This window comes from Halichoerus grypus, chromosome 8, assembly GCF_964656455.1.
Source record: "Halichoerus grypus chromosome 8, mHalGry1.hap1.1, whole genome shotgun sequence".
Classification (NCBI taxonomy): Eukaryota; Metazoa; Chordata; class Mammalia; order Carnivora; family Phocidae; genus Halichoerus; species Halichoerus grypus.
The window spans coordinates 133,120,597-133,141,026 of NC_135719.1; the positions used below are offsets into that span (position 1 = coordinate 133,120,597).

A 20,430-nucleotide genomic window follows, 5' to 3' on the forward strand; every position below is an offset into this window, starting at 1 on the left:
GTATCATTAGCATTAAAATGATGCTGTTGGGGCACTTGGGCAGCACAGTGGGTGAAGCATCTGGCTCTTGGTTTTGGTTCAGGTTGTGATCTCAGGGTCCAGAGATCAAGCCCCACATGGGGCTCTTCACTCAGTGCAAGTCTGCTTAAGAATTCCTCTCCCTCTCCTTCAGCCCCTCCCCCAACACGTGCCCTCTCTCCATCTCTCCCTCTCTCTTCTCTTTAAAATAAATAAATAAATAAATAAATAAATAAATAAATAAATAAATTTTTAAAAAATAAATAAAACGATGCTGTTAAAAAATAAGAAAAGGAAAGTGTTTACATATTCTGACATTCATCGATAATGTATGGGAATTTCTATTTTCTTGCATGATAGCTACCAGTAGATATTGCTAATATTTTAAAATTTATATGTTACTTTTGCAGGTCGAAAATGGCAGCGGCGGCGGCAGCGGTGTCCCGGCTGTCTGAGCTGCTAGGTCGGTCCAGGGCACAGCTGGGGCGGTCCATGTCCAGTGGCGACCACGGCGAGGAGGGCTCAGCTCGCATGTGGAAGGCTCTCACCTACTTTGTAGCGCTTCCTGGCGTGGGTGTGAGCATGCTGAATGTCTTCGTAAAGTCGCGTCACGGAGAGCACGAGAGACCTGAGTTCCTCGCCTACCCCCACCTCCGCATCAGGTCCAAGCCCTTTCCCTGGGGAAATGGTAATCATATTCTATTCCATAACTCTCACGTGAATCCACTTCCAACCGGCTATGAAGATGAATAAAGAGAACCTGGACCACCACCCAGTGGGGACCACAGCACGGTTTGGACCATGACTCTGCACAGGGACGAGAAAAGTCTATGGGACCTTAAGCCCACCTTCCTTACATGTATCAAATGATGACCAGTATACTGATCTTCCATCCCTTTGCTTATGGCAGGAGATGGCTTAAATAAATAAATTAGATTGGTCCATGAAAAAAAAATAAATAAATAAATAAAAATTAAAAAATAAAATTTATAGGGGCGCCTGGGTGGCTCAGTTGGTTAAGCGACTGCCTTCGGCTCAGGTCATGATCCTGGAGTCCCTGGATCGAGTCCCGCATCGGGCTCCCTGCTCGGCAGGGGGTCTGCTTCTCCCTCTGGCCCTAACCCCTCTCATGCTCTCTGTCTCTCATTCTCTCTCTCTCAAATAAATAAATAAAAATCTTTAAAAAAATAAAAAATAAAATAAAATAAAATAAAATTTATATATTACTTTTAATACTTTATTAGCTTTAAATAATTTAATATTTCTATATAATCTTAACTCTAAAATAGGTATAAACTATAGAAAAAGTATTAATACAGAATATTTATAAACTACAAAAAAAACTTAAAAAAAATTCATGAACAACTAAAGCATCCAGAATAAAGTAAAACATGGGTAGTAGTTCTTTAGATAAAAAAAAAAAAAAAAAGATATAAAGGGGCATCTGAGTGACTCAGTCAGTTAAGCTTCTGCCTTGGGCTTGGGTTATGATCCTGGGTCTTGGGATCTAGCCCCACAGGCTCCCTGCTCAGTGGGGAGTCTGCTTCTCCCTCTCCCTCTGCCTCTCCTGGCCCTCCCCCATCCCCTCATACTCTCTCTCACTGGTCTCACTCTCTCTCTCTTTCAAATAAATAAATAGAATCTTAAAAAGAAAGATACAGAAACATACACATATATCCCTAGAATATTTCATTTTGATTCTTTACTTGATATTGAACATTTACTCCGATTATTAAATATTCTTTCCTATTGTGATTTTTATTGGTAGCATAGTTTTCCACTTCATACAATGCTATAATATGACCATTCTTAAATAGTAAGATTTATTATACTATTTTTGCTATTATGAATACAGTAGCAATTAATGCACCTCTTTTACCTAATAACAGTTTCTAAATAACCATATTAGGTAACAATATATAATGACACATAAGAATATCCTCAGAGATATTATAATAACAATATAATACATTATCCTTTTTCAAATAAGTGGTTTACTTTCAAAACATATGGTAGTATAAACAATTAGGTTAATTTTGAAAGTTAGCTTTGATTTACATTTACTAATACTGCATATTAATTTTTATTAAATACTAACTTTCTGTGAATTACCTTTTCCACAGTTACAATTCCTTTTTTCCCTCTCCTCTCCTTATCCTCCCTCTCCCTACTCATTCTTTTATATATGTGTGTGTATACACCCACACACTGACACATATATATGTGTGTGTATATATATATATATATATATATATATATATATATATATATATTCACCTTTAATCAATCCCCAATCATAGCAGATTCTGTGTTTGCAAATTTGCCTATTTGCTAAAAGTTCTTTGTAATCCCAAAATCAGCACTTGCAGAGCATTTACAGTCATTCATGATTGAAAAATTTGAGTTGTCCCACTTGCACATTCCAGCCGAAGCTAAACATGGCTACACTCTACATTCTTGTTTCAGTTCTCCCACTGTAAGCAAGTGTTGTTTTCCATTTTATTTAGTGCAAAACTTTCAGCAATTTTATGCTTTTTGCTGTTTAAAATGGCACCCAAGCACAGTTGGTCAACTCAAGAAGGCTGTGATACCTTGGAGAAAGTACGTGTGTTACATAAACTTTATTTAGTCATGAGTTGGGTCGTAGGTCATTAATTCAGTATTAATGAATTAATAATACATATTAAATAAGGTGTCCTTAAAAAGAAACCCACATAAACAGCTATGAATTGACTGGTTGTTGAAAATGTTGTGACCAGAGGTTTGCAAGAAGCTAATCCTGTACTCCTACAAACAGTGGTTCAGTATATATTCATATACATATATATGTGGTGTGAGTGTATGTGTGTGTGTGTGTGTATAGTAGTTAATCTGCATTCCATCATTTTTTACAGTTATTTCTTGATTTTCTTGTTTTTTTATTTTTATAGGTTATTCTTTGATGAATAGAAAAACTCTTTCTGATTTTTTTTTTAATTTACTTTATATATAGGAAATTTCTCTCTGTCCCATGAACTAATACATATATGCCCATATTTTTATAGTTGAATGATTTATTACACTCAACTCTTTAATACATCTGGATTTTATTTTTTCATGTAAGGTGCATTACATTGTCGTTGAAGAAACCTGCTCTGTAATTAAAACATTTCCTTTGTTTCACATGCCAAAGGCAAATGGAACTAATACCCGTGGGTCCTGTCACATATATTACTCCTTTTGAAGATATGTCTCTGTTAATTAAATAAAGACACTGTGATTGGTAAAAGATGGCTATCAAGCTCTTTCCTGAAGAGTTCCGTTGGTAGCTAACTTCAACTTTAAAACAACCAGGTAAAATATTTTAGTTTTAGTTTATTGTTTGCATGGAGATGTTTTGATTGTTTTTTATTTTGCTTGGAACACTTTATTTGTTATATGGCAAATTCTGCGGCCATCCTTTGCATTTTAATGATGAGACTAAGTCTTCAGCAGTTAACTGAAGGCTTTTTGCCTGGGTGGTCCTCAAAATGTGACACCAGTGTGCTGCCCCAGACATTAAAGTGTCCCCGGCAGGCAACATTGGCCACATTCTTTGAGTCTGGTTACAGATCATGGACAAGAATCATTCCAACTCCTCTGCCTAGTGCGTGGATCAGCCCATCAAAATTCTGAGTTTGTTGTTTGAAATAAACAAATTAATCCACTTAATCCTTCCATCTCCCTCCCCCACTGAGTCCTTCCTTTGGAACACCAAAGACAAGATGAAAAAGTACTTGAGAGAAGGCTTTGAGACATGCTGCCTAAGCTCAAAAGCCAAAGGAACACTGTAGTCTCCTTTTGAATGTGTATGTCAACTTGCACTTGGCATTTATTATAAACACCTCTGCGTGCTAAGAAGCCAGTCTTGGGAGAACAGCATGAGCATCAATATAAATACTTTTCAGGACATGAAAGTCCTCCTGCAACGCACAATATTGTCAATATCTATCTAGAAATCTTCCACACAGGAGGGATTTTTACCTGCAAGGTCAGTGGAACCCTTCCTGTGCTATTTCTTGGGAATATTTTCTCTACGGGAACCAGGATCTTAAATTCAGTTGATGGTCATGAGGATCAACAGTACAAATTCTGAAAATGAAACTCTGAAAGTTCTGGTGAGAATGCCCAATACTACTTGAAACTCTTGGTTTGGGGACCTGTGTATTCTAGCAATTGAGGACACAGCATCATCCATTAGACACTGGTTCAATAGAAGCACTGCACCCAGGAGGACAATGCCCAGGGTTTTGCTGGAGCCAGATTATATTGCATTAGGAAAGTCGATCGTATACATCTCCTCTCAACTCCCCAAACTTTGCCCAACTGATAACTTTCAGTGATATAGGATTGGTGGCTTAAAGTCAGCCATGGTGGGAGCATCAACACTACAAAAATTTGGCAAGTGTACAAATCACGGTTTTATCTATCTATCTATCTATCTATCTATCTATCTATCTATCTATTGGAAAGCTAGTTGGTAAAACTTTTGTTTTGTTTTTTTGTTTTTTTTTTTTTTAAAGATTTTATTTATTTATTTGACAGAGAGATAGAGAGAACACAAGTAGGCAGAGAAGCAGGCAGAGGGAGAGGGAGAAGCAGGCACCCCGCAGAGCAGGGAGCCCGATGCGGGACTCGATCCCAGGACCCTGGGATCATGACCTGAGCCGAAGGCAGCCGCTTAACCGACTGAGCCACCCAGGCGCCCTAAACTTTTGTTTTGTTTTGATGTGTTTTGCCAGTTGTTAAACTTTTACCAGCATACCACTGGTATTGCTCCAATCATGCAAGGAATTGTGGAGCTGGCAATTTATCTGATCTTCATTTCATCATTCTACTAAGCTTGCAGCTTCTGGATGATACTATATCATTAATCAGAATATACTATATTCTGGAGCAGTAGATCCAATGGCAAAGTACATTTTTCCATGAATCTTTTGCTATGAACATGATCACATGGTCTGGGAAAGTGATGTGCAGAATCTAATGTTAGAAAATCAGGAAATTTATAAAGTGGTACTGACACATCCAGAGAAGTATCAATTCTGGAAAGGACAAATCACTCTCTCCTTTTGGATAGAAAGTGTATAGTGCAATCAACCTGCTATTAAGTGGCTATTTGAACTATTTCGGCAGTGCTGCCTTATCAAGGGCACAGTTTTGGCTTCTGCTGCTGGCAGGCTTGACTAGGAATTCAGCAGTGGTAGCAGCTTGGCAAGAATTAATGAGGGGGAACCCATGCATTCAGCGGATGCATATCCATCCTTTCCATCTTAGCCATTTCATTTCTGGCCCCAGTAGCTAGACTTTGTGATACCAATAAGAGAGTTTGGTTGACTTCCTCTGGAGTCATTCTGCCTAACTGGCTTTTGAGAGTACTTCTGCTGCACTGAAGTTTTGAAGGTCATTGCTGTGAAACTGTAAGATCTGTGAATGCTTTACTTACTTCCATATACTCATCTGCATCCCTCTTCTCCAAAGCTTCCTTACCTCTGATTTGCCAATCCTGTTCCTTCCAGAGCCCTAAGCCAAGTCAAGCTTTATTCTATTACCTAGGATTCTGTGTACATACATACCTCAGGTTCCTTCTATCCTTCTCTAAAGTGCATACAACTAAGTTCTTTGCTTAGAGTTTAGCTAAATGTAAAGATTCCCTTTCATCTTTGTCCTTAGGACAAAGGCCCCATGAATAAAGAGTGATGGAACATTCAAATGGCAGCAAAGAAGCCAGTGTGGCGAGAACTAAGGGGAAGGAGGAAGAGAAGTGAAAACATGGTTAAAAAGGTGACAGGTCCTCAAATTATAAACAGTCTAAAATATTATGGGTATTTTTTTTCATATTTTAAATATTATGAACGACATTTCAATGATTTCTTATAATACTTTTTAACCCCTCTTTTATCCCTCATGTGTTTAGAATTCTTTATCTCCTTCCTTCCTTCCTTTCTTCCTTCCTTCCTTCCTTCCTTCCCTCCTTCCTTCCTTCTCCCCACCCCCATCGTTCTTTCTTTTCCCTTTGTTTGAAATGTTTTTGTTAAACCTGATATTAAAACAGAGTACGAATACCAAAGACTTCCTGAGTGGGCCACCATACTGGCTGCTTTAAGAGTTACAAGCAACTTCGGGTCATACTGCTGAAATCAACTAGACCAATTTAAGTATCACAAGCATCTTACAGCCAGGACAACCTGTAGAGGTAGCTTAAGCATCACCTTCTCCATCTTTTAATCTGCAAAAATCTCAAATAGATGGATAATCAACTTCTATGTGAAATTTAACAACAGAAATCCTACTGCTTTATTGAAATGCTATTGTCATTGTTTATTGAAATACTATTGCAGGGCGCCTGGGTGGCTCAGTCATTAAGCATCTGCCTTTGGCTCAGGTCATGATCCCAGGGTCCTGGGATCAAGCCCTGCATTGGGCTCCCTGGTCAGCAGGAAGCCTGCTTCTCCTTCTCCCACTCCTCCTGCTTGTGTTCCCTCTTTCACCGCATCTCTCTCTGTCAAATAAATAAAATCTTAAAAAAAAAAGAAAAGAAATACTATTGCATTTGAGAATGGTTTTGGTTGCTCTAAACTTTTTGTTTTGACTTAAAATCTATATTCTTGAAAATTTTATCCACTAGTGTTATTCATATTCCCTGGGTTGGGGGAAAAAAAAGACCTGATTCCAAATCAGGTAGTCCTTCAGATATTCCCTTATCTTTCTCATTCAGTATGAATTAAGAAACACACTACCACTTATATATCATCTTGTTTAAACTTATTTTACAGTCCCCGTGGAGACTGGTGACAAGAATGTATATAGAAGTTGAAATATATCCAACACATTCCCCCATCCACCCAAACCTGTATTTCTGGAGGAAACCATGACTCTGAATCTTAATACCCCATGAATTATATCCTGATATGTTTAGATGTGTTGTCATCTGCCAAACAAAAGAGTCAAAATGACATGTAGGAAAGCTTTTCCAACCATGCTAGTTAACTTAATTCCTCAATAGAAAAACAAGTTCATGGTATCTTAGAACAAGGGTCAATGATCACTTAAAGCATTTTTAGAAACTATTGTTATGAATATGGCTTTTAAGCATATCAGTGATCCAATGGACCAAAATAATTGGCCCCATCTGATCATATAGTTAGAGCAAGTCCATTAGAATGTTCAGCTTTCTCTATTAATAAAATAGTCAATTTATATGTTCATTAATTTTTTCTAGCTTAAATATTTACTTGTGTCTACTAAGTTCTGTTTTTTCAGATTCAGCTTTTAAAGAAGAAGATGAAAGAGACCGACACTTATTTTTATGTCTCCAGAGATTTAAGAACATTCAAAAATATATCCATCTACTGTGTATCAGGCACTGTATTATGCACTGGAGGTAGGTGCTGAACAAGATCCAAAGGCCCTCTGTTAACAGATGTCTAATGAGAAGTAGATTATATTCATCTGGAGTTTTGCTTTGAGGTCAGAGCTAGAATTAAAAATGTGAGAGTCTTTGAATCTGACAAATGCTTCTCAAATACTTCTTGCTTTTCAGAATGTTTTCCAACTATGTTCTGGAAACTCTAGCTCTTTGAGACCTTACTATGCATTCTATCTTAAATCACTGAGAAATGTTGCAGAAAAGCAACTAGTTGATCACGTTAACACAACATTTGCTAAATTATTTACTATAAGTCCTCATCTCACTGAAAACCTGACAATATCTCACAGAACCGGTTTCATAGAAAACAGAATTAGAAGACTGAATTATATCATATGTCATTACTCAAACAATTTCCCTGAAATGTCAGTAATACCAACATTCTCATGAATCGTCATATCTTTTACCATCAAAGCATGGGATAGAAGGCAAATATGACCATAATAAAAGTGTGATCACTAGAATTTTACAAAAGTTTTCTCTCTTTGTTGAAGGGTTTGACATTTTATCTGCAGAGATAAATGCTAAAGGCACCTGCATATTCTTTAAGACTTTTCTAGCTAAAACTAGAAGGGCAATACATTTTGGTATTGAATTTTAAAACTTTTAATTCTCTGGATATTTCCCTATGTATCACATCAATGACCATAGGAAAAAATAAAATAGAAATCAATGTGGCCTATACAGATGCAAAAAGCACATGGATGTGTGTGAGGATGTGTGTTCATTTGCATGATGGATTTCCTTTATTTTTCCTGCTTTCTCTGACCCCTGAGACACAACATGCACCAATTTTTGAGTTGTCAAGACGAATCCTTTGTGGCCATCACATTGTTTGTAAAAACCTGGAGGTTTTAAGAAAACACTGTCAAATGATTATGAAAAAAATGCATTCAGCTTTTCTGACCTTGCCAGGCTTGTGAGCTCAATGGTTGGAGAAGAAAAGAAGCAGAGGCTGGGGCTGCCAAGCAATGCTTGCTGTGAGCAAGAGCCTTTTTCTGGATCACTAACAACACAGACCATGCTTAGTTAGGCGTGTGGGCTTTTTATGGGCGCTGTTATTTCTCTGGCTTTTATAAAAATGTGTTTTACAGGTGAATCAAAGCTTATAAAATGAGAAAGAAGGTATGAGGAGGAGCTGGTGTGGAGTATTTCAGCAGTATTCAAATAAAAATTAGGAAAACAAATGAGAGACTGATGTCTTTTTTATTAGAAACCAAGGAGGGGGGTTGGGTGGAATCACTGCTACTGGCCAGCTGTACCTGCTGATAATAATTAGGTTAGGCTGCTGAGAAAATGAAACACTGTGTTTTTTAAAATTTATATTTCCTAATTTTTTATGGAAGTGGGCACTAAGCATGTGCCTCCATCCAGCATGCAGCTGCCACATGCCTGGGTTTTGCACAGGAATGTTGCACCTTTGGACTCACAGGAAGCTGGATTTTATGGTGATTTCTGGGCTCTGGTTCGTCCCTCCTGCTGGTTCTAGGTAAGTACTTACTGATATCAAACCGATTTGGCCACCTGCAGCATGTGAGGCTGGAATAAGAGAATGCATTCAGAACAATCTTTCCCATATTAGGTCAACTGATCAGGAATTTTCATTATACCTGCAAATTCCCTTTACAGCAACACCTAGATTAGTCTTTGATAGAATAACTGGGGAATCTGGCCTAGCCAAGCTGACACATCAAGAAAGCCATCACAACTTTCCCAATAAACTACTTTTCACCCATTTTCAGTCCTAAGGTTACCATTGGAAGATCCCAAACTACCACGAGACCCTTGAAGACTCAGTGAAAATGTGCTCTTGTCATATTTTTCTCCCACTATATTTATTCTCATATTTTTTTGATCATACACAAATATTTGCCACTTACCAAACAAAATTGCTATCAACTGTTTTGCAGGGTTTTTTTTCCCACTTCTTTTCCCCCAAATTCCACTTTCTAAAATTCTAGCTCTCATCTTGCAAATGACAACAGTGATAGTACTTTGGATGTATGTAAATTATTTCCAGATTCTCCAACTTCTGGGCACACTACACAGTTGTACTTCTTACACCTCCACCCTCATCCCTCACACACTCTGTATTTTGTCATGGTCTCATGAATTGATGTGGTCAGAGAAATTTTAGCAGAAGTGATATGTGCCCTTCTGGATGGAAGCTTGAAGAGTCATTGAGTGATTTCCCATCTTTCTCTTTCTTATCTTGAGTCTTGTTGCTTATGAGAGCACTAGTGCAATTTAAGTGCTACAATGAGTACAATCTAATCCACACTGAACATGCATCATGAATGAGGAATGTGTGTGTGTGTGTGTGTGTGTGTGTGTGTGTGTGTGTGTGTGCGTGTGTTAAGCTACTGGAATGGTCTGGTTGCCTAGCCTAACCTATCCTAACTTTTGTACCTTCTGATTCTCTGGTCCATCCAGTGCAAATCGGGCCTTCTTTTCCTTTGCTCAGTATCACTGCATTTGTATTATGAGTATAACATTTATTATAGGCTATTTTAAAAAGTTCTATACATGTACCTATGAAATTTATGGAAAAAATAATTTGTGGAAAACAAAGAGGTGTTTTACTATATTTTTCTTTGTAAACCCAGTATCAAACAATGCTTGAATATAATAGTAAATTATGGTTAAAATTACTTAATTGGACAGTCCAAAATTTCTAGGACTTCTTTGAGATTTCTATCTGACCCTATATAGAATAAAAAACTTACTCATATTCATTTTTCTATTGTCAAAAAATGCTGATAACATCACAGAGTTGACTGAAGGCTTGGACATTTTAAGTAAACTTTCCCATTAGACTAACAGAAAATTATGACAACATTTAATCATAACCTACTGGTAGCCCAGTGGATTAGCTATAATGAAATGAAAAGGAAAAAAAAAATGAATTCCTGAAACTCAGAAATGTAACATTTCATAGTGTAAATTGTATTCTGCCCTTTGCCTTCCTAAGTAACATAAATGTATAATGATCTCTTTTGTTCCGGAGAAGCACCCCGACATCTTTATTATATTTGCCTTTATCTGGCATTTGATCTGTTCGGGCCAACAATGTCTCTATTTAATACTTCAGTTAAGCATATCCAATTAAACTTTATACTGCCCTTCTTAAACAAGGCATCTCAACTAATTCCAAACCTGAGAGCATTATATGAGGTGACTTTCTTCCTATTTGCCTATGCTTTGGGAAAGTTTAAAAAGTAGAAAATGCTTACACAGAAAGAAATGTCAAGGATAAATTTTTAAATTGTGTTCACTTTTGCTATGACTGCCCCCTTGGAAGTACAACAGGAAGTAATTTTTGCTTAAAATTTATAAAAAAGACTATCAATGTGTCGTTATTGACCAACTCTTTGTGAAGTAACATTATATGCAGTTATACCTACTGCCTGTACATTACCTGTCATGGACTGAATTGTGTTCCTCCCAAAAAGGATATGTGGAACTTCTAACCCCCAGTTTGTCAGAATGTGACCGTAATAGGAAATAGGGTCATTGCAGATGAAATTAGTTAATTAAGTCATACTGGAATAATGTGGGCCTCTTTCCGATATGGTTTGCATCCTTACAAGTAGACCTCCAGGTAAAGACAGAGATTGAAGCCACGTAGCTGTAAACCAAGGAATATCAAAGATCGCCAGTAAACCTCCAGAAGCTGGGAAGAGGCAAGGAATAATTCTCTGCAGGTTTCTGATGGAATATGGCCCTGCAACACTATGATTTCAGACTGGGAGCCTCCAGAAATGTGAGCTGATTAATCTCTGTTTTATTTATTTATTTATTTATTTTATTTTTTTTTTTAAAGATTTTTATTTATTCATTTGAGACACAGAGATACAGAGAGAGAGAGAGCATGAGCGGGGGGTAGACAGAGGGAGAGGGAGAAGCAGGCTCCCTGCTGAGCCAGGAGCCCGACGCGGGGCTCGATCCCAAGCCCTGGAATCATGACCTGAGCCGAAGGCAGACACTTAACCATCTGAGCCACCCAGGCGCCCCTAATCTCTGTTTTAAGCCACCCAGTTTATGGTACCTTGATATAGCATCCCTAAGGATGTGTTACACTACCTAACCATATAAAGTACCCATGATGGGATGGCAGGAGTGAGAACAGGCAGGAGAGGAAAGAAGATAAAGATATGACATCAGGGGCACCTGGGTGGCCCAGTCGGTTAAGCATCTGCCTTTGGCTCAGGTCATGATCCCAAAGTCCTGGGATTGAGCCCCACATGAGGGTCCCTGCTCAGTGGGGAGCCTGCTTCTCCTTCTCCTGCTCGCCCTGCTTGTGCTAGCTCTCTTGTTGTCAAATACATAAATAAAATATTAAAAAAATAAGATACGACAGCTACCTAACACATGGCAGTTTGAAATGTGTTAGTCCGACCCTCAACTGTAGGGTTAACTAATCTTCAACAAAGCAGGAAACAATATCCAATGGAAAAAAAAAGACAGGCTCTTCAACAAATGGTGTTGGGAATGTTGAACAGCCACATGCAGAAGAATGAAACTGGACCATTTCCTTACACCACACACAAAAATAGACTCAAAATGCATGGGAGACCTAAATGTGAGAAAGGAATCCATCAAAATCCTTGAGGAGAACACAGGCAGCAAACTCTTCCACCTCAGCCGCAGCCACTTCTTTCCAGAAACATTGCCGAAGGCAAGGGAAGCAAGGGCAAAAATGAACTATTGGGACTTCATCAAGATAAAAAGCTTTTGCACAGCAAAAGAAACAGTCAACAAAACCAAAAGACAACTGACAGAATGGGAGAAGATATTTGCAAATGACATATCAGATAAAGGGCGAGTATCCAAAATCTATAAAGAACTTCTCAAACTCAACATCCAAAGAACAAATAATCCAATCAAGAAATGGGCAGAAGACATGAACAGACATTTCTGCAAGAAGACATTCAAATGGCCAACAGGCATATCAAAAAGTGTTCAACATCACTCGGCATCAAGGAAAAACAAAGCAAAACCTCAATGAGATACCACCTCACATCAGTCAGAATGGCTAAAATTAACAAGTCAGGAAACGACAGATGTTGGTGAGGATGCGGAGAAACAGGAACCCTCTTACACTGTTGGTGGGAATGCAAGCTGGTGCAGCCACTCTGGAAAACAGTACGGAGGTTCCTCAAAAAGTTTGGGATGCCTGGGTGGCTCAGTCATTCAGCGTCTGCCTTCGGCTCGGGTCATGAACCCAGGGTCCTCGGAACGAGCCCCACATCAGGCTCCCTGCTCACGGGAAGGCTGCTACTCCCTCTCCCACTCCCCCTGCTTGTGTTCCTGCTCTCACTATCTCTTCTTCTGTCAAATAAATAGATAAAATCATTAAAAAAAAAAAAAAGTTGAAAATAGAGCTACCCTATGACCCAGCAATTGCACTACTGGGTATTTACTCCAAAGATACAAATGTAGTGATCTGAAGGGGCACCTGCACCCCAATGTTTATAGCAGTATTGTCCACAATAGCCAAACTTTGGAAAGCACCCAGATGTCCATCGACAGACGAATGGATAAAGAAGTGGTATATATATACAATGGAATATTACACAGCCATCAGAAAATGAAATCTTGCCATTTGCAATGACATGGATAGAAATAGAGGGTATTATGCTAAGTGAAGTAAGTCAATCAGAGAAAGACAATTATCATGTGATCTCACTGATACGTGGAATTTAAGAAACAAGGCAGAGGATCATAGGGGAAGGGGAAGAGAGGAAAAAATGAAACAAAACAAAACCAGAGAGGGAGACAAACCATAAGAGACTCTTAATCATGGGAAACAAACTGAGGGTTTCTGGAGGGGCAGGGGATGGGAGGATTGGGTAACTGTGTGATGGACATTGCGGAGACTATGTGTTGTAATGAGTACTGGGTATTAATAAGACTGATGAATCACAGACCTGTACCCCTGAAACAAATAATACATTATATGTTAATTAATTGAATTAAAAAAATAAAATAAAACCCCCATCCTTTGCCAATAAATAAATAAATAATTTAAAAAAAATAAAGTTTTCACAGTATAGGTAAAGAAAGGAAAATGAAGTGTGTTAATCTGGAATGGCGGTGGTGATGCTTCTTCCTGGTAAGGTATTGAAAAGTCATTCTGGTAAGGTATTCAGAATCATTCTGTAAAAAAAGGAAAGCATGGATAAAAGGGCCATGTGACAAGGAGGAGGCAGCCCTTAAGCCTAAGGGATTGGCCTGCCTCTCAGTAGTTATGCACTTTCTCCCTATGTGTTTCCTCCTCCTTGGACAGAATTATCACGTAATATTTGCAGCCTATTACTCAAAGCAAATGCAACATTCATTAGGCAATGTAAATATGCAAGTCAGGACTGAGAAGTGCAAATTCTTTTGTATTTTTACAAACAGTGGATTCCTTTTTTGCTTTTTATTTTATTTTGGTTTTTGTTCTTTGCCTTTTAAGAAAATTGCAAACACATACATTCTAAACAAAGTCTAAATTAGAAAACCTGATCTCTGCTCTCACATTTGGTTTCAGCCGGTTCTAATCAGCTCAGTACATTAATTTCCAGAAAACATTTCCTAAAATGATCTTAATTGGAATATGAACAGCCTTAAGAATAATAAGAAACTGGGAAGAAAAAGATTTGGATAAAGTACAAACCTAAAAAATCAGGCCAGATGAGCTATGAACAGTTTACTTTAAACAAGTGTATTATTAAAGGAAATTGCTTAATATTCAAACTCGTTAAGTCAAGTTCAGTAATTATTTTTTCTCTTTAACTCTTTTCAGAATCAAGGAAAACCACACTGAACTGTTTCATCAGAGCATGTTTGATTTGTAAATACAGGGCAAAAGAATAAAAACAACACAAACATCCTATTAAAAATCAGACTAATTGGCAAAATGCCCTTTTAGCTCTTTCAACAGATTTAAAAATCTCAGGCAAGCATCTGCTTTTATGGTGGTTTTATCTTTCATCACTGTTGTCAGGTGACCTTGATCTGTTCGCCCAGAATTTAGTTCTCTGCAGACTTCCAAAGTGTAAATCAGCCCTTGAACTTAGTCGTGAAAGGACATTTGACACAGAGAGACTAAAATATGTCTCTTTTGTGGAAATGTTTACCCTGAGTTGATACTGAATTCTTCTTCTTCCAATTACTCACACATTAATTTCAACTTTGTTTTTCTAGTCTCCTGCTCTCCTCTCTTGAATGACAGGTATATTAGCTAAGTTTGTCAGGCTAGTTGCCTGTCCCCCAGAGAAAACCCAGGAAGGGCTGACCTCATGCTCACAGCAGGCGAGGCCAGCTCAGACTTCTCTATCAGTCAGCGCCTACGAAGACCAGGCGGCAGGGTCTCAGCTGCCTTCCTGAGTGAGCTCGTTGATAAAGTTGATCCCATCAGGAAGGAGAGTATTGGGCAGAGTCCAGTTGTATGGCTTATGTTGAGAGTGAACTTTTTGACATTTCAAATCTGCCATATCAAATTAAGCAGAATAAAGCCGGCTGTTTGCCCGATTATTTATAACATCACAGGAAACTTGGAATGACTTATAAAAGAATGGAAATATTTCTCTTTCCTCAGAAAGAAGCTTGCCTCTGCCAAGATACACAGCAACTGGCTGGGTATGGGAATGGTGCAAAAGAGTTCCCACTTCCAAGGTTATTAAAACATACCTGGGCTCATTTAAAAGCCCAAACTGAGTATGAGGATGAACAATGTGGGGACAGCCTGAGGTGCCACATTGAGCTATCGAACAGTCCCCGTTTCATACTCATAAAAAAACAAAGTTAACAGGGGCATTTGATTTTGCTGAGAATGTTACTGACCATAAGCTTTGGCCAAAGGTGTTTATCACCTTAATAAGCCCCCAAGGATGCAGCTGAAGAGGGTGACTTTGAAAGTGGTTTAACATCTTTGCTCATTTACCAAACCGCACTGAGACCAGAAATCATTGATGAAAGCTGGCAATGGACTTTGGAAATATAAATGCTGTACACATGAGAACCATGTGGGTATAATTTTACTTGTTCATTGCAAGGCAATGTGGGATTCATGTAAATAATTTGAGAACGTGGAAATAATAGGAAGCTTTTAGTCACCCAGAATCTTACCATCCAGAAATATCAATTATTAGCATTGGAGTATATTTCTTATTCATCTTCTGTTCTATGCAAAATAATGCCCACACTCACAAATTATCTATGAAAAACTACATTGTTAAGTAATGTGTTTTTTAACTAAACTTATATATGTACATACACATACACTTACACACACACATACACACTCAGATATATATATATATATATATATTCATATATATATACATATATATACATACACATACATTTTATATCTATTTCATATTCTTCACTATCTTTGAAAACCTGGTGTTTAATGGAAGCATGATATTCAATCACTTGGATATTTCATGATTATCAAAAAAATCCTTTTTTTGTTGGTTATTTAAGTTGTTTACAATTACTCCTTTTTCTCTCTATTACAAAAAATGTCACAATGAATATCCTCATATAGAAACTGTCTTACTTTAATATTGCTTTAGGGTAAGTTTTTTAAAATGTTTTTAATTGGGTCAAAAATATCTAAATCTTTAGGACTCTTAATATATATTTCCCAAATTCTTTCCAGAATGTTTGTACAAATTAACACTGTCCTAGGGATAGATGTGGTTACCCTGAACAGCAATTTTCAAGGTTATGAATCAAGATTCCCATATCATCACCTTGAACTCCTTGAACACACCTTTTTCTAGCATCTTCTTTCTATGCAAACCTCGATCAAGTCTGTAAGATAAGTTGTTATTCTTTGTTCAGGGCTGATAAAAGGAATATGATTATATCACACAAAATATGTATATTCACGTGCATACCTTATCCATCTATGATATGTGTGATCTTCAAAATGTGTTTCTATAGCTGCAAAATTTTCTGGTCTCTCTCTGATTTGTAATAGTGGTGATTGTTTAAAAATATACATAATTTAAAACCGGAATATTAAGACAATTTGTGTGCTTATTATCTTGATGACTCACTTATTTGCTGAGATAATACACAAAGTTGCACAAAAGGTTGGTCAGTGTGTTTATGGCTATGAGTCTTATGCCCCTCACCTTCCGTGTATGGTTCCTTACTGAGCAAGTATGGCTACTCCAGGTGGCAGGGACCAAAAACCCCATTACAACCCTGTGCCTCAAGCACAATCAGACCAAAGACAGAGGAGAGCTGAGGGAAAAATCAATAGATATCTGGATAGATAGATAGATAGATAGATAGATAGATAGATAGAAAGGAAGGAAGGAAGGAAGGAAGGAAGGAAGGAAGGAAGGAAGAAAGAAAGAAAGAAAGAAAGAAAGAAAGAAAGAAAGAAAGAGAGAGAGAAAGAAGGAAGGAAGGAAGGAAGGAAGAAAGAAAGAAAGAAAGAAAGAAAGAAAGAAAGAAAGAAAGAAGAAAGAAAGAAAGAAAGAAAGAAAGAAAGAAAGAAAGAAAGAAAGAAAGAAAGAAAGAAAGAAAGAAAAAGAAAGAATAAGACAGGAGATTGGGGGAAGAAGATAAAAGAGGACTGAAGTAAGGAACAAAGCATAGCAGATGACTAGAGAAAATAAATAAACACAGGAGGGGGCATTATGCTCTGCAAAGGGCTTTTAGCTATTTGTGACAAATCTGCCTTTACCTGTGGTTTGTCACCTCCTGAAAAGGGCAATATGAATTAGGAGACAGAGACGAGGACATAATTATCTATCAGAACTAATTCTGGGTGATTTTTATGAAGTCTTCTCCTTATTCTCCCCTCCCCAACCAACCTCCTCCTCCTCTTTATCTCCCTCCTCCTCTTCATCCTTCCCCTTCTCCTCCTTCTTCTTCTCTCTCCGCCTTATTTCTCCCAAGACAGAAAGGAGACGTGTATTGGTTCACAGCACTGGTTTTGGGAGCCATAGGGTAATAGATCTGAAAAAATCAGCTCTTCCACAGGTATTATTTTCTGTACACTTTCAACATCTGGATTCTTTATATTTTTTTCCTTAAAAAATGAGTTAGAACAGAACCATCATATTTAGAGCATATTTGAGGCACTTTAAGTATTGTGATATAAAATAAAATATTTTAAAAATTACTATTTTCTTGTAAATTCACCAAGTTGATTATCTTGTATCTAGGAAGAACCTAGTTTGAGACTACTTTCTGGTTACTGGAATAAAACAGAAAAACAACTTGTTTCCTCTTCTGTATACATACATACACACACAATGAATATGTATACACATATACACCACATGTACACATGTATACACATATATATTCATATTTCATTCACAAGCTAGTTATATTTGTCTTATAAAACCTAATGTTGCTATTTTGTTAAAATGTTCCCCTTAAACATTTATACATTTGATTCTTTTTGATTTCTAGGCAAAGGCTTATAAAATAATATTGTGTTGTTTAACATTTTCCACATTTTACATTAAGAGATTGATTGTTGGAAAACATTGTAAAACAGTCATTTTGGAGTTAATATGAATGTTGCTGCCCCTTAATTTTCTTAAAAAGAATATTCACTATTAAGTTAAAAGGCTTTTAAAATGTGTTTTTTTTTTTTTTTACTACATATCCATGGGATGCCAAATTTTCTTCATATACCTCAACCAAAACAAAATATTAAAACAGCAAATGCAGAAGATATGACAATCCAGTTGTCTTATTAAAACATATATTGAAGAAATTTACGCTAATGTAAAGAAAAACTATATAGCAATTCTTCTCACTAAATTATTTTTTTTATTTTGGAAAATGTAATTATTTTTATAAGTGTGTTTTTATTCTTACATCAATGGTGTTATTGTTATTTCAAAAGAGTTATTTTTCTCTGTTTTGATTTATAGTACAATAAGTATTGATAAATTAGAATATTATTTTATATCTTTGGGCATTTATCTTATATTTAAAAAAAAGGAAGGTTGGACTAGATTTTTTTTCTCAAAGTGTAGCCTGAAATGATCTATAATAGACCTACTTGAAGTACTTGTCAAAATACAGATACTGAGACTTACCCCAGACTCACCAAGTCAGAATCTATGAAAGAGAGGTCTTTCATAAGAGGTACCTTGGAGGTTTTTCTGGTTCTGTTAAAATTTGAGTGCTATCTAGCAGATGACCTCTGTTGATTTTGGTCCAGGTAGGTGAACACCAGAATCTTTGAACCCCCAGCTATTGCAAGAGCAAGCTGGATGCCTAGCTTACCCCAGGCTCCAACACCATCTATACATTTCTCCTTTACAGGGTTGGCAGACAAAAATAGAGTACACCCAGTTTAATTTGAATTTCAGATAAACAATGAATTCTTTCAGTATAAATATGTTCCACACTGTATTTAGGATGTATATATTTTTTTCATTGTTTATCCAAATATTGTGTGGAACATATTTGTCCTATTTTCTGTTTGTGTGCTTTGTTTGCTAAATCTGTCAGGCCTATCACTTTCCACCATTGCTTCCAGGTGGTAATATCCATAAATAAACTAAGTGAGACAATATGGGAAAGTCTTACCCACAAGATTTATTAATTGCATAGACTTAGGGTTAGGTGGGAAATGGCTGAACCCAGAAACAACCTTATAATAACAGTTAAGCCTTTATCCATGATCTCACACTCTTATAAGGCAAACCCCTCTAAAGTTTCCCCAAATTTCTTTCAGAAAGAATCTCCGTGGAGCTCACGTGGCTCTGTTTCCAATTACTGTTTACTTCATCTCGCTATAGTATTTCTCATTTTAAAGTCATTGTCATATTGGAAGCAACCTCATTACCAGAGCAACTGGGAGTAGAGAATGTGCAGTTTAATCTCTAATGAAGCCTTTGTTCCATTATGTCAAAATTCACCTCTGCTTTTAGTTGTCCTTACATGTGTCATCGTAAGAATGTAAACATTTTGGGGCTCCCTTTTATTTTGTCTGCCTCTCTAGGTCTGAGTGACCTCTGTTCACGCTGGTAATGTTCTGGGCTCTTGCTATTTCTACTAACCGATATGTTCTCCTCTTCCAAAAATACAAATTTCCGTCTGAACTGCCCACTCAACAATCTTTATAACCTTTTCTGATTCTAGTGCTTTCTGATTCTATTTGCTGCACAGGAAAAGATTGCTCTCAAATTTCTTTGTCAAAGGATTCTGTTTTTAAGAGAGTTGTCAAGAATAAGATAATGCCCTAATATCAACTTGCCAGTTAATATTTGCCTTTTCTACCAACATCAGCTGTAACTGAACAACCTGTAAAAACGGTCTTTCATTTTTATTTATTCTCCATTGAGTAGAGGGTGGTTCTGATTTTCTAATATCTGACATTCTTCTCAAATGACTTTCAGAGCTGATTTCTACTTTGGCAATTGCCACACCAGGTTTCCACGTATAACATGGTGTTTGGCCTTGTTTAGGGTCCAAATGAGAACGAAGATGCTGCATTCAAAAACTGAAGTCACATCCTATGCTAAAAAGGGATGTTCTCCTGAATTTCAAAAGGTAAGTGTTCCTGTTTCCATTCAACCCAGAAACTTAGACTAGAACTTAACTTTGGGTAACATCTTACTAAAAAAATTCTAGTAAATAACTTGAGTGGGAGATATGTTTGTTATTGGTGAATTATTTCAGATTTTTTTCAGGTAATTAATGGACTACTTCCAAAAAACTCCAGATCTATTTTTTTTTAAAACTGATGGTTTCAATTAATGCAAAGAAAGTATCAAGTTCTCACACCCAACCAGGTTGCAGAAAATAAATAAATAAATAAATGAACCATTTATATTTGTCTACATTGTATAAGATGATTCTCTAGCTGAGCTATGTTGTTTTCTTTAAAACAGAAGTATATTTTTTCTTTTTTTTTATTATTTATTATATAAGCATCTGTTTCTGCTGTCATTACCCACACTTGTCTGATAATCATTGTAGACTTC

General features: G+C 37.0%; 1 pseudogene; it reads left to right on the forward strand.

The window, feature by feature from the left end:
• Nucleotides 1–432: 432 nt before the first annotated feature.
• Nucleotides 433–828, forward strand: LOC144382800 (cytochrome c oxidase subunit 6A1, mitochondrial pseudogene; annotated as a pseudogene).
• The last annotated feature ends 19,602 nt before the right edge of the window (nt 829–20,430 follow it).